Here is a 15,384-nt window from a genome sequence, read left to right as displayed (position 1 = left end):
GTTCTCTGAACCTTGCTGGCTGCCACGCCTGTGCGACGTGACCCCACCTACAGCTGATGAGAAGGGGATGTGGACACTTGACCCAAGATGGTCCCATCAGATTCTCCTCCTTGGAACTGGGAAATGGGTCTGTGGGACTCCCAACCAGCCATATTTGGCTCCTGTGCATCGGTCTGTGGTGAGAGAAGGAAGCAGAGCCACAGAGCAAAGGAGAAGACAATGTAGTGGGCGGAGCAGCAATGCTGCAGCCTCTGGCTGCTGGCTTTCCAGGGCTGACTTCAGGCCCTACGGAGGCCTCACTGTGCCGGCTCTTCCCGGGTGCCGCGACCTATCTAAACTGCCTGTGGGAGTCTGTGCAAGCTGTGTTCCCCATTTTCTGAAGTGCAGCCGGCCCTTTAGTGCACACGGGCAGTGTGGCTCGAACCGTCTCCAGGACAGCTCCGTGTCTTGGCCCGCCACATTTCTTACAGCATTCTTCCTTTGCATCTTGAAGGATACATGGATTGAGACATTTCTCCCTTCCCCCACCTGTTCTCCCACCACAGATGTTTTCTGGACCCTGTTGTCTACATTGAAGAGCCAGGGGGCAGGTCAGCAAAGGGCAGAAGAACAGTTTCCTTTTTCTCCCTGGAGGTTCCACTACTCTACATTTTAAAAAAGTTGATTGAATAGGGCTTGGGGGGAGGGGAAACATTCCCTTCCTTCCTCCCCTCTTCCTCCATTTATTCACTCCATTGAAACTCTGTTAGGAACTGACCACATGCCAGGCACTATTTAAGGTACCTCCAGGCGCTTACATTATAGTGGATGGAGACAGACGGTAACTGCACATACAGCTAACATAATTTCCCATAGTGAAGAGTCAGAAATAGATAAGGCAGGGAAGGAAGATAGAAGGTGACTCTGTGTGTGTGTGTGTGTGTGTGTGTGTGCGCGCGCGCGTGTGTGTGTGTCCATGTGTGCGCATTTGGTGATTCCTTTAGGAAGGATGCAGATACTCTGAGGGGGTGACCCTGAATGGACATGGGAGTGACAGAAGGGAGGGAGCTCTCCTTGAGAAAGTGTAGTGTGGGGACAGCTTTGTGGAGAGGGGGACTAGCATAGGCATGGGTGCTGCGGCCGGCCCCTCTTGAGCGCCTCACTTCTTTCTTTTCCTTTCCCTTTCGTCCAGTAGTAACTGAGCCCCCACTAGGAGTGAGGAGCTAGCTGGAGGAGATCCAAAAAAAGACAGAGTTTTGCCTTGGCGGATTCGCAGAGTAGGCGAGTAGAAAGACAGAGGAGCAAGTCATGAAAACACGGATGGTGTGTGCATGGCTGAAGGAAGTGTAAAGTGTTGTTGGGAAGATAATGGAAGCACGGGGAGGATGCAACTACCTGCCAAGTTCCCTTAGACTCCTGCCCCACTGCTGGGGCCCCCAAGGAGGAGGCTCTGAACTCAGAAAGTTCAATTCCTTTCCAGTGTATTGCTCTTCACCTCAGATGCCTTTGAAACAGAGTGGGAAGCTTACTGGAACAATTAAGCACACACACTAAACACTAACAGGGAAACCCAGAAGAAAATTGGAATTGATTCAATTTGCTGAAAAAAACAGGAAAGGTGGCTTTAATTTGCAGGACTAGGATGCTGACATGAAAACACACACACACAATGCTCAGAGAAGGACAGAGGAGAAAGGAGGAATTGGCAGTCGTCCCTGAAAATGTGTAATCCAAGAACGAAAGTTTTACAGAACAAGGAAAAAACCGTAACACAACACGGGGTCAGAGTGAACTCTTTGGAACTTGTGTAACTGATTAAGCGCTTAAAGGAAACTGTGTATTTACTTAATGGTATGACTCATTTGAATGGAACAGACTTAAACAAAAAACCCCACAATGATTAGGTTTTCCATTTATTGTTGCTGTGGGTTCATGTAACACTAATGACACTGGAGTCCAAAAATATGGAAACCACCAACAGAATGTGCCTATGTAAGGACAAAAGAGGGACAGGTTGTATCATTTAAACGGTTTAGGAGGAAACGCTAACTCGAGCCACGATGTCATGCGTGCCCTCAGACTACAGCTGGCGGTGAGTAGGTGTTGGGTGTTAGGTAAACGGAAGAAGTGACTGCAGTGGTGGGAGGTGTGAATGCCAGAACACAACTGGGGTTTGTGGTAAACACCAGAAAGAGCATGCGATGGAGGTGTGTTAATTACTATGTCAGAAGAGAATAGATCATAGGGTACCAGATGTCCCTCTTGAAGGAAATCGTCATTCTGTAAACATTTGCCTCCAGGAGACTGAGAGCAAAGAATAGTCCTTGGCTAGGATTAGTCTAGGGCAGAGTTCCTTCTACTTGGTGAACTTGGGAAGAAAACCGGGAGCTTGGCTCAGGGTCTCACTTTTTCCTGTTGGGAGCAGGTGTCTCTGCTATGCGCACATGCTCTGCTCTGCTCTGCTCTTCCAGGCGGGCTCGGCCGCATCCCCGGCGGGGGGAGGCTTGCTCTGGTCCAGCATGCCCTTACCAGGGTCCAGCCTAAAGGTGAGGTTCCGTTTGCCGACAGATACAAGTCAGATTTTCCAACCTAACCTATTTCAGCAAAAAATGAGACATTTTGGGCTCTAACTATTTGGTCTCTTGCCTTACTTCTCAGTAGGTTCAGGACTCAGGCTGGGAAGTAAAGCATTGTTACTGAGCCCCCAACAGGGTCCTGCAGGGCCCCTCAAAGGGTCCTCCGGAACTGTTGCATTTGACAGTCAGAAGCCTGCGCACCTGCCAATTTGGAGAGACAAGTCTAATACGTTAGGGCAAAGGAAACGTACTGTAGTTTCTGATCCAATCCCCAAATCAAAAGTCACAAGGACAGACACTCTGAGCGTCAGGTGTGAGTCTGGAGCTGAGCCACTTCTCACCTGAGCAAGTCTATGTAGCAAGCTGCAGGGTGAGAATTCTTTCTCCAGAGAATCATGTCTCTATCTCAGCCACGCTGGGAGGCCAGCTGGGTTTTCAAAATGCCACTAAATTCCCTTAGGAACTGGAATGTGCACAGAAATCAGAACTAAAAAACAAGAAAATGAAAAAGCCAAGGAACCTAAAACTAAACAAACATCCCCTCTCCCCCCCACCCAAAATAAAGCCAGTGCTTTTAACTGATGGTATGTGATGCATAGAGAGGAGTTCCTGTACGGAAAAATAAAACAATGAAACATACGTTCTGTATAGCCCCTTGCAGTTAACAAAGCACTTTTAGACACATCTACTTTCATGTACACATTGTATTAATATGATCTCCCTTTGTAGGAAAGGATGACAAGAGGAAGAAGAATGGAAAAAGTAAAGGGGCTGGAAAGATGGAGATAGGAGGTGAGTTAGACCAGGGTCAGGGAAGGGAGAGGCTTGGGACCCCTCACCCACTGTGCAAGCATGCTTGGCTATAGACCACACAGTCATGTTTGGTGGGCTCAGAGATACCTGCCATGCCAAAAGATCAGGGGTGTGAGATCGTCTTTTATACCTCCAACTGCATCAGATTCCAACAATCACTTCCACTCCTGAGTGAGGCAACACGCTACCATGTGGCAGATCACATGACCCAGGGCTCAGGGCTTGGGCCTTCGAAGTCTTGCTACGCTGGTCCCGGGGCATCTCCTCGAATCTGGGCTGGAACACCAGAGCTAGATTTTTTCCACGTATGTCCTTTTGGGGTTTTCTGGGGCAGGCCTGACAAGAGTGGAAGGAAAGTTCCATTTATTGAGTACGTCCGCTGTATTACAAATGCACAGAATAGCAACATGCATAATGTCCTCTAACATTCTCCTAATGACCTACACGGGAGGTGTGATGCCATCGTAGAAAAGAAGCATTTGAGCCTTCGGGAGATCATGGGTGGCTAAAGCCCCTCTAAGCTACCTTTGGTGTCACCCCTGTAATGGCCCAAGCCAGCAGATGATGAAGACTCCATCGGAGGGCAGTTCTGATTCCAGAGAATCACTACTCACTACTACCCCATAGCCCTTCTGCAAGTGGCCGGGAGTGGTGGCTAACTGGGACTTTGGTTTTCCTTGAGCCCAGCCTCCTGACTGACGAATTGGGGGTTGACAAGCTCCCATGCTTCTGTGACTCTCTGGGACCACCATCACTTTTTCCCACAAGCAAAACTAAGACACAGAAGCCCCAAAGGCAGATTTCTCTTCCTTGCTTTTCCCGAAGAGCAGAGACTTCCAGCAAGGAAGATGAACTTGGACTGGATCTCTTTACCTTTTTCCAAATTGTTCTGGAAACTGTCTTACAGCATTAGGGCAACTCTCCTGTAGCTCAGCAGGCTCCTGGGCTATGACCGGCTCCATTTCATCAGGATTTTCACTCTCCCCAGGAGGGCCCACGGTGCTGTTGCAGGCTGCGCACAGACAGCACTAAGTGCACAGTCTTCCTGGCTTTCCCCCAAGGGGTCCGATGGCTCTCTGACACCTTCTCCTTGCTGTGGTGACAGCAGGCAAGGCTGGGATTTTGCAAACAAAGGCCTCTGAAACCTGAAGCAAATGTAAAAGATAGCAATTCATAAAAGCCTGTTCTCAGACTTCTCTCCTGAGAAGTGAGAGTGGTTTTCGGTCAGCTCCATGGGAAACGCAAGGCCAGCCCCTTCTCTAAGAAGGGAACCACTCAGTGGTCCCTGGGTCAGCAAACATTTATTGAGCACCCCCTATGTGTCAAACACCATATTAAGCACTGAGAATGTGGTGACATGCACAGCCCTGAACTCAGAGCTTACCGCCCTCCAGAGAGGGCACGGCTCTGTAATGAGCCGAGTACTGTACATTCTTCATATTGGGCCCAAATCTGTGAGTTTGTTCCTTTGTCTGTTTTCACACTTTTCAAACATCTTGAGGACTTAACTGTGTCAGATGCTGGGGCTATGATGCTAGAAGAGACTGTTTCTGCCCTTGGCCTCTACTGTCTAGGGTGAGAACAGCCTGGATGCAAACAACCAAAAAGTAGTGTGCCAACAGGGGCTGTTGCCAAGTGGGATGGTTCGCTCTATGTGTGAACTTGACTGAGCCACAGGATGCCCAGGTATTTGGTTGAATATTATTTCAGGGTGTGTCTGTGAGGATGTTTCTAGATGAGATTAACATTAGAATCCGTGGAGTGAGTGAAGCAGATTGCCCTGCCCAGTGTGGGTGGACCTCATCCCACTGAGGGCCTGCATAGAATAAAAGGCTGACTAAGAGAGAATCCTCTCTCTCTCTGCCTCTTTGATCTGGGATACCAGTGTTCTCCCCCCTTCAGACTTGGACTCAGACTGAAAGTTGCACCATCCAGTGTCCTGGTTCTCGGGCCCTCAGCCTTGAACTGGAACTACACTCCTTGCTCTCCTGAGTCTCCAGCTTGCTGGCTGTGGATCATGAATTCTTAGGCCCCCAAATCTCACGAGCCATTTCCTTGTAGTATCTACCTACCTACCTATCTCTCTGACCTGTTCATTCTGCTCCTCTGGAGAGCCCAGACTATACACGAAGCCATGAAGCCACAAAGCCATGACGGGAACCCAGGGGGGAGCCCTTGGAGTGTCTCGTGTATTGAATACCTACCTTTGCAGGTTCTTCCGGCTTCCGAAGCCCGGGGCAAGGAGGACTGAGTCAGACTGCAGAGGGCACTGGGCTACACCCCTCTCCTGTCTTGTTGGGCCCTTCCCGCCTTCCCTTCTCCTTCCTCCTTCTCTCCTCTCTTTGAGTCCTCTTCCTTTCTCTAGTTCTTGCTTCCCCACTACTCCTGGCTCTCAGCATCCTTAGGTTCTCTTTCCCTTGAAACACTTGTTATCAGGGATGGACCAGAGGGACATATTTCACATGAAGATGCGAATAATTACTAAGAATTAAAGTGTTGCTGCCCTCACCCCTACCTCAGGTTGGTGATTTTACTTCCAGCAAGGCAACGAAGCTTTAGCAGAGCCGGTGCTCCGTGGGAGGAGATGCAGGTGTGGGCCAAGGACTGGATGGCAGGGGGCACTTTCCTGGCCACGAAGCCTTCAGATTGCCTATGGGTCTGGGTGGATCTTCAATACCTCTGTTGGGACTTTGACTGCACTTCTCGTTTCAGCCACGGTGGCAGAGTCCAGGCCTGGAATCTGCCCAGGTCTACAGCCAGGTCCTCGGCGGTCACACGCACATACCACGGAGGCCATCAGGTCAGCAGCGGCAGGTTTCTACTTCCCACTTCTCACCTGGAGGCCACATGGGAAAATGCACATGACCACCTGGGGGCGCTGTTACTCCACACTTTCTCTATGAAAACTGCTGTCCGGAACCAAGGATGTCCGGCTTCCTTAGTTTTTGAGGTTCAACCAAGGTATGCCTCTGGGAGAGAGGGGCAATACGAACTCCCAGATCAGCTTAACGTGGAAAAGCAGAGGTAGGGAAACTTCACACATTCTGAAAATGCCTCGATGTGTAACAATTCAGCAAGTGTAAGAGGGCACTAGTTTTCAGTGTGCAGCACAGAACAACGTAGAAGAGCATGGGCTCTGTGTTCAAACAGAATCAGGGTTTGAGCCCTGGTGCCACCGCCACCAGCTGTGTGACTCTGTCCGGTGATTAAGTCTCTCTGGGCCTCAGTTTTGCCATCCGCCTCATAAAGTGCTTGTGAGGAGGCACATAACACTTCTCGGCACCATGCCAGGTACATAGAGCTTTACAAAAAAGCTCTTATCATTAGATACTATTTGCAAAATGTAAAAATGAGGTCAAGAGGGCATTGGCTGCTTGCAAGCCAAATGAAACGTGGCTGGGGTCCAAGGCTGTATAAATTGGATGAAAAGCTAAGGTGATTTGGACTGCAGGGTTGGCCAGGTCAGCCAAGCAAAGAAAATGCCACCAGAAAGGGTCACTTGATTTCTCCCTTCTTCTCATGTCTAAAAATGGTGTGCTGGCACTGCGTTCATAGGCTCACCTGGCCAAGAACCAGATTCTTTCAATATTGTTCTCAACCTCACCACTTTGACAAATATCTTTCTCATCTCCTTTTGCTTATTCGGACTGCCGTTCACCACGGCTCGGAAGAGCATAGCGATGGCCAAAATATAATGAGGGGTTTGGGAACTTGAGAGGAAAGGAATGATTAGCAGTTAGCAGATTATTGTACACACCATGCAGACTTCATGGTTGATGCAGCGAGGAACTTGGTGTGTGTGGTAATTATGCACACTTGAGCTGAAATTTAGGAAAACATATAAAAGAAATGTTATTTCCTCTTTTAAAAAGCCTGTGATGGTAAGAAGCATTCCACAAGCAACTATTATGCAGAGCTATTTCAGGGGTGTAATGAATGAATTTGTCAATGAGTTTTAACTACTGAAGGAAAGGAAATCTAATTGGAGGCTAAGGTAGTTTCAGGAATGGCAGTTTATGAGTTTTGCACTGACAGGTGCTGGTGGAAAAGCGAACTGATCCCATTCAGGGATATAATAGGCTCCATTTGTATAGCACGGCATAGGGTACCAAGTACTTCCACATAAATTCTCCATTTCACGCTCCCAACCACCCTTCGAGATATAAAGAGCACAAAGAGTATTATTACTGTTATTTAAAAAGCAGTTTTATTGAGATATCATTCATATACCAAATAATTCACCCAGTTAAGGTGCACAACTCAGGGGTTTTAAGCATATTCACAGATACATGCAGACACTGCCACAATCGATTTTAGAACATTTTCATTCTGTCAAAAAGAAACCCTCTATTCCTGAGCTATCACTCCTCTATTTTCTCCCCCCCCCCAACTCAGAGCAACCAGTAATCTCCTTTCCGTCTCTACTGATTTGCCTATTCTGAATTTTACACAACAAGGAATCATACAATATGTGGTCTTTGGTGGCTGGTTTCTTTCCTTTCGCATGATGTTTTCAAGTTTCCTTCATGTTGCAGCATGTATCAACACTCCTTCATGTTGCAGCATGTATCAGCACTCCTTCATGTTGCAGCATGTATCAGCACTCCTTCATGTTGCAGCATGTATCAACACTCCTTCATGTTGCAGCATGTATCGGCACTCCTTCATGTTGCAGCATGTATCAATACTCCTTCACGTTGCAGCATGTATCAACACTCCTTCATGTTGCAGCATGTATCAACACTCCATTCTTTTTTATGGCTCAGTAAGACTCCACTATGTGGAGCTAACCCATTCTGTTTATCCACTCGTCATATGCTGTACACTAGGGTTGTTCCTACTCTTTGGTTCTTTTGAATGATGCTGCTACAAGTGTTCGTGTACAGGTTTTTGCGTGGACATAGGCATTCAGTTGTCTTCGGTATATACCTAGGAGGGGAACTGCTGGGTCATGCGGTAACTGAATGTTGACGTGTCAAGGAACTGCGGGACTGTTTCCAAAGTGGCTGTGTTTTACATTCCCAGTAGCAGTTTATGAGGGCCTCATTCTCCATATCCTTGCCAATATTTTTATTATCTGACTTTTTGATTCTCCTCATTCTAATGGATATGAAGTGGTATCTCCTTGTGATGTTGACTTGCATCAGGAATGTTGATCCCTGATAACTAGCGATATTTCATGTGTTTATTGGTCATCAATGTCACTTCTCTGGAGAAATGCCTCTTCGGATCCTTTCACCATGTTAAATGGGTTTTTTGTCTATTTTATTATTGAGTTATAAGAGTTCTTTATATATTCTAAATGTAATACTTTACCAGATATATGATTTGCAAATATTTTCTCCCATTTGGTGAATTGTCTTTTAACTTTCTTGATGGTGTCCTTTGAAGCACCAAGTTTTCAATTTTGAAGAAGTCCAGTTTTCTTCCAAGACTTTTATGTTTTTACTCTCACATTCAGATATGTGACCCATTTTGAGTTTATTTATGATTTTATTTATTTGAGAGAGAGAGAGAGAGAGAGAGAGCAGGAGGGAGAGGGAGAGAGAATCTGAAGCAGACTCCAAGCTGAGCTGACAGCCCAATGCAGAGCTCAATCCCACAACTGTGAGATCATGACCTGAGCTGAAACCAAGAGTTGTCGGATGTTTAACCGACTGAGCCACCCAAGCACCCAATGAGTTCATTTTTTTAAAGATTTTATTTATTTATTTGAAAGAGAGAGGGAGCGTGTGCATGGGCATGTGAGCAGGGGAGGGGCAGAGAGAGAGGGAGAAACAGACTCTCCGCTGAGCAGGGACCCCAGACGTGGGGCTCAATCCCAGGACCACGGGATCATGACCTGAGCCAAAGGCAGATGCTACCCGACTGAGCCACCCAGGTGCCCCTTGAGTTAATTTTTGCACATAGTGTGAGGGAAGAGTCTGACTTCATTCTTTTGAGGTGGGCATCCAGTTGTCCCAGAAGCATTTGTTGAGGTGACTATCCTTTCCCCCTATTAAATATTCTTTCACACTCTAGCTGAAAATCAGTTGACTATAAAAACATAGATTTATTTCTGGACTCTCAATTCTAATCTATTGATCTATATGTCTATGCTTATGCCAGTACCACACTATTTTAATTATTGTTGCTTTATGAAGTTCGCATTGGGAAGTATGAGTCGTCCAGCTTTGTGTCTCTTTTTCAGTATTGTTTTGGTTTTGGGGGGCTCCTTGTAATTCCATACGAATTTTAGAATCAATTCGTCAATTTCTACAAAGAAGTCAGCTGGGATTCTAGTAGGTTTCGCATTGAATCTGTAGATCAGTTTGGGAAGTATCACCATTTTAATACTAGTAAGTCTTCTATCAATGAGCATGAGAGATTTTTCCATTTATTTAGCTCTTCTTTAATTTCTTTCAACAATGTTTTGTCATTTTCAGAGTGTAAGTTTTGCACTTCTGTTACATCTATTCCTAAGTATTTTATTCTTTCCGATGTTGCTGTAAGTGGAATTGTTTTTCTTAATTTCGCTTTCAGATTGTTCATTGAAAGTATATAGAAATGCAATTGATTTTTTGATATTGGTCTTGGAGCCTAAAATGTTGCTCAACTCTTTTTGTGAGTTCTAATCATCTTTTAGTGGATTCCTTAGGATTTATATATATTATAGTTTTACTTCTTCCTTTTTCAAGCTGGCTACTTAAAGTTTAGCCTAATCTACTAATCTCCTCCCAATTGCTTTTTATTACAACCTCCACTGCTTGTGAGAGCACCTTTAGACGTGAACTTCTTTACACTCTGTTACAAATGAAGTCAGTCCTTTGGTGAGGAATTTGGAGCTCTTTGTTCTGTAGCCTGCTTCTCCTCCTGGGCAAAATCTCCAAGGCTTGGCTCAGTTGCTGGGGACAGGGAAAATGGTGAGCTCCTCTCTAACTGGTATCTTTGCTGTAGCTGGTGAGTGTTACTTGAAGGGGAGACTGTAGCCTCAGGTCTTTTTGGCTGGCCTCTTCTGGCTAGAACTCGCATCCCATGAGCTAGGGGAACGGTGTTCAGGGCTCCATATTCTTCTTGGTGCTGTGCTCAAAGTAGAGCCTCTGTCCCATACAAGTGAGGCTGGGTGGAAGAGGGGAGCCCCACTTCCCAGACACACTTGCCCAGAATTTAGTCTTAGAAACAGGTGGCTGGGGGCAGGATGAACAATGGAGAAGTCTCTCCTCTCATCTGTGGGGAGAAAGGGCTCTGTGTTCTTAGCTCTCTAAGTAAAGGTAATTGATATATTAATTAACTTGATTGTGGGAATCATTTCATTATGTATAGGTATATCCAATGACCATGCTGTACAATGTAAATACATTACAGTTTTGTCACTTATACCTGAATAAACCTGGAAACAATGACTCCTCAAAAAAAATGTTCATCAGTTTTGCTGGGGAGTTAGTCCACAGACCTCTTCCTGCGATCATGCTAGAAGTGGAACTCTTATTATTGTTATTTACTAGATGAGAACAACGTTCATATAGAGCCTGGGGGGTGGGGCCCAGAGTGGGAAGGAAATCACCCGGGATCAGAACAGCGCAAATACCTACTCATAGAACTGCAGGGTGGTAGAGGACATTAGATGTTATTGCTTAGAGCAATCTCTCCACAACCACTCTTGCTTGTGGTCCTTTAGTCTCTGCTTGAACACCTCCAGGAATGGAGAACTAACTGGATGAGTTTAGACAGAATATTATCCCCGTGAACAACATAACCATGTAAAACCAAACACAGCTTGTGCCTAGTGGGATCGGCTGTGTGTACAAACAAAGGGGGAAACAGAGAAAATAGGCTCTGTGGAATGCTAAACAACTTTATGTCACCAGCAGGTCATGAGCATGCTGTAAAAAGGCACCTAGCTGTTTTTGAACACCAGGTGCCCAAGAGATTGCTCTAATTTTAGAATTAACATAGTGCTTACTAAAGAGGTTCAGGACTCATGGGTCTGGAATGTGACGTTCTCTCACCCTCCGGCAGTGCAGACTCATGTCCTACTGTTGATTCTGCGCCAATCATTTTCTGATATTCAGAAAGGGAGATCCAGACCATGGAACTGGCATGTCCCTAAGGAATTTGCCAAGAAATATGATTTAAATGCCAACTTTGAGAGACAGAGTTGGCGATGGCCTCTCCCTGAAGGGCTAAGAGCTCATTTTCGTAGTGGCATTGTGCTGATTACCCTCTACCCTCTCCAGCTCCTTCCCCTGCCCTTCTCGGCCAGTTCCATGGCTCAGGAGGCTTGCCTCTGAAGAAGGCATTGCCTGGGCTCCCCCACTAGCCATTTGGCCATTGTGTTCAGTCAATGTGGAGCACTAGCAGATCAGAGAGTGGGAAGAGAGAGGCTGAGGTATGTTTTCCTGCTCTGGAATCTGGTCTCTGGCTGGAGTTGTGGTCCTTCTTTCTCTGTCTCAGATGCAATAGCATATGATTTCCTGTCCTTATCCTGCTGGGCCTAGGGGTGCTGCTGACAGCTGGTTTCTGGGTGTCACCACCCCTTGTGTGTACCCTGAACATGCATGTCTTCGACACAGACCATCGTTAAAATCTCTATTTGCTCTAAGGAGGGGGGTGAATTCTATTTCCTATCAGATAAAGTCCTTGTTACCATCCTTCAAAGATAACAATGTTCCTTAGGTCTCCCCCAATTATAATCAAGCCTAGAAAGGAAGCAAGCCCCATGTTGCTGTCCTAGCGTTAACTCTAGAGGACCTCATATGCTCACATGGGTCCCACGTAAACAAAACGGATGATTTTGTTCATATCCTGCCCTGGAATTTGAAGGCTCTGTTGGATCCATGAATCTGTTCATTCCACGAGCTCTTTCCGGAGATAGGAGAGGTAACATTTCTACATAGCTTGGCTGTTGCTTAGAATCAGAACTTGTTTGGTTCCTGAACTTTTTCTGCCTCGATGTGAAATTTGTAGTCTTTGCACCCTTGATGGATAGTGGGAAATTTCAACACATAGCCCATGGTTTCCTAATTTAATTTGGAGCCGTTGTCCTCTGAGTTCTGTCCCAAAGTCCTTCGTAGCTAATCAATAAGTTTCCTTGTCCATGAGCAGGAACTTAAAAAAATTATTTTTAAAGTTTAACTGTAGGAAAAAGCAAGCTCCCTTCTTAGGTCTGTGTTAATTCACTCAAGCTCTATCTTTGTATTCATAGCCAGATGACTAAACTTTCTATTTATAAATAGAGGGGGCTTCCCAAGACCTAGAGACCCATCATTACTTGTAGGCATTCATGTCACGAGCCAGCCCAAGCTATATTTTACCAAGAGGTTAGTTGGCATACTGGTATAAATCTTTTATTTATAGTGACAATAACATACTTGGCTCTTACACATTCTCCTAAAAGCCTGATAACCCCAGTTATCTTGTGCTATAAGTGACCAGCTTTCACTGAGTTAGAAATGAGTGCTTGGAGGGGGAAGGAAGATGAGGGATATTCCGACTTACCAACAGTTCCCTAATGCACGTATGTCTTCAGAACAGCCACGTCAGCTACCAAGGAAACCTGTGAGTTCGTCATGGAAGCTGTCAGGCTAGCTTAGAGGCATCAATGATGAAAATCCTGAGTTATTTCTGGAGTGGTGATTGATGTTTCAAATAGAAGATGACATTTTGATGGGATCCTGACTTGCTGTGATAGGAGTTAATGAGGATAATGATGATGATAATGATATTTACATTATACCTTTCTTCCAAAGAACTCTTCGGTCCTTTCATCTCATTTGTGTTGAAAATGTCCCTTTGGAGTTGGGAGAGAAAGGTGTTATTAATTTGTTTTTCAGGAGAGAAAAAATATATATATAAAGAGAGATAATTGCCCAGCTTTCAGACTCCATTTTGGAGATGAGAACAGATGTTTAAATGACAAATTAAACTAGAGGAAAACTAAACTTAGAGAAACGCCCGTCTCAGTTCCCATCATCCTATACAATGCTGCCATATCAAGCTCCAGTAATATCACTCCCTGACCCCGAAGTCTTCAGGAGATCCTCACAGACTGCCGAATTCAGTTCTAATAGCCTATCTTAGCAGGCAAGACTGTTGACATCCCAACGTTGCTACATGGTCTCGCTGTGCTCTTATATTTCCCCATGTTTCAGCTGAACAGATCCACTTGCTTGTCCCTGTCATCTGCTCTGAGCATGGCATTCTCCTTCCACAGTGTTCACCACACATGCCATAGCTTGCTTAATGTCTGTCTTCCTCTGGATGTAAATTCCACGAAAGCAGGTCCTGTCACCATTGTACCCCCAGGGTCTAGTAGCGTTAACTGGTCCATGATGGACACTTCTGAAGTGTATCCTATGCTCTCCCACCTTCATGCCTGTGCTCATGCTATTTCCTCCACCTCAAAGTCCTGACCTCCTATGTTGGCCTATTGAAGCCAGGGCTGTTCTTCCAAGCCCAGATCGAACCCCAGTTCCTCCATCAGGTCTCCTCTTCTTGGGAACCACCACGGCGCTACCCTTTTTAGTTCTTACCTTGCCTTCTTTTGTGTCATAATCATTTGTGATCTTGTGTAGTCTTCCTTCTTTGCCCCTCCCAGACTGCCAGCTCTGGAAAGACAGGAACTGTACCCCAGAGCCTGTTAAACATGTGCTCGCCTGTCTAAAACTATTGTTGACCAGCACCACTCATTCAGCAAAAGTCCCATTTCCAGAGTCTGTGGCTTGTCACGAGAGGGGATTTTTCTCCTTCTTACCTCTGTCATCCTTCTGGAAGGCTAAGAGAAAGATCAGTCAGGGAAACCCTGCCAACTCTTCCTTTAAAAATTGTCTCCATTCTCTTCCGTGAGGAGTAAATACTCTGGCACTTAGGTGGAGGGCTCCATTTCCTACGGGGGCCCAGGGCAGGTATGCAGGGGTGGTAGTTGGCATTAAAAAAAAAAATTTTAGCTTCTGTGCCCATTTCAATGTTGGCTTGAATAAGGGAGAACTAATCAATGCAACATCAACTGAGAAGGTATGAATACATCAACGACCTTTTCAAGGAATTTTAATACTTGCCTGTGCTTCTAGTGAGCATTTGCATGTACCATTCAGTTACCATAAGAAGATATCAGATTGAACTAACTCTGGGTGTGTGTGAAACCTCGTAAGCAGCACATTTTTGACAGCTTGAAGACCCCAGGCTACTAGCAACGTGGGCATACTGAACAGCTGTGATATAACACTCCATATAAATTAGAAAGAGCTGCTTCGCCAACAGTATCATGGAACATTCAGGGCTGTTAAAATCGATGATGTAGATCTCTATTGACATGGAGAGACGCCTGCCATCTATTGCTAAGTGAAGGAAGCGTGCTATAGAACAGCATGATGATGTAAAATTACTCCGCATTTATATCTGTCTATTCATCGATGTGCAGATAGTCTTCAAAATGTTAACAGTGGCATTCCTTTGTGATGAAATTCTGGGTAATTTTTTCTTTACTTTTGTTTTTAGAGTTTTTTCTGTATTATTTGGATTTTATTTTTATGGTGAGCAATTATTTTTACAATCAGAAAAGGAAAACAATAAAGCTGCTTCCAGCTAGAAAAAAACTGTTGGAAATAAAAAAAGACTCATTAAAATATCTTCAAATGTCCTAACAGATGCTTACTGTAAAATAAACAAACAAAACCCACAACCCAACTCTTGCGTGAATGAGGGAAAACCTGTTCCACTGCTTCCACGACTGAGCCATATAATGTGCTGACCAGAGTCAGGAGTGAAAGGGAACAAAGGAAGCCTCCAAGGAGGTGCACAGGTGAAATCACGACCTCCTGACCTTGCATGGGTGTCATGCCTGCTTTTTAAGTGCCCAAAGTACGAAGTATCACTTCAGATATCATTTTAATCCAAGCTTTTCATGGCAGTTGATTTACAGGCATCGTATTTCTCATTACGGGACAACAGAGAAAACTTCCCATCTCTGACAGCAAAGCAATGGTGATTTCATTTACTACAGCCGTTTCTGTTGCAAAAAAGAGACACATGCTGTTGG

This window comes from Ursus arctos, unplaced genomic scaffold (genome assembly GCF_023065955.2).
Source record: "Ursus arctos isolate Adak ecotype North America unplaced genomic scaffold, UrsArc2.0 scaffold_12, whole genome shotgun sequence".
Classification (NCBI taxonomy): domain Eukaryota; kingdom Metazoa; phylum Chordata; class Mammalia; order Carnivora; family Ursidae; genus Ursus; species Ursus arctos.
Note: the sequence above shows the minus strand (reverse complement) of the source record.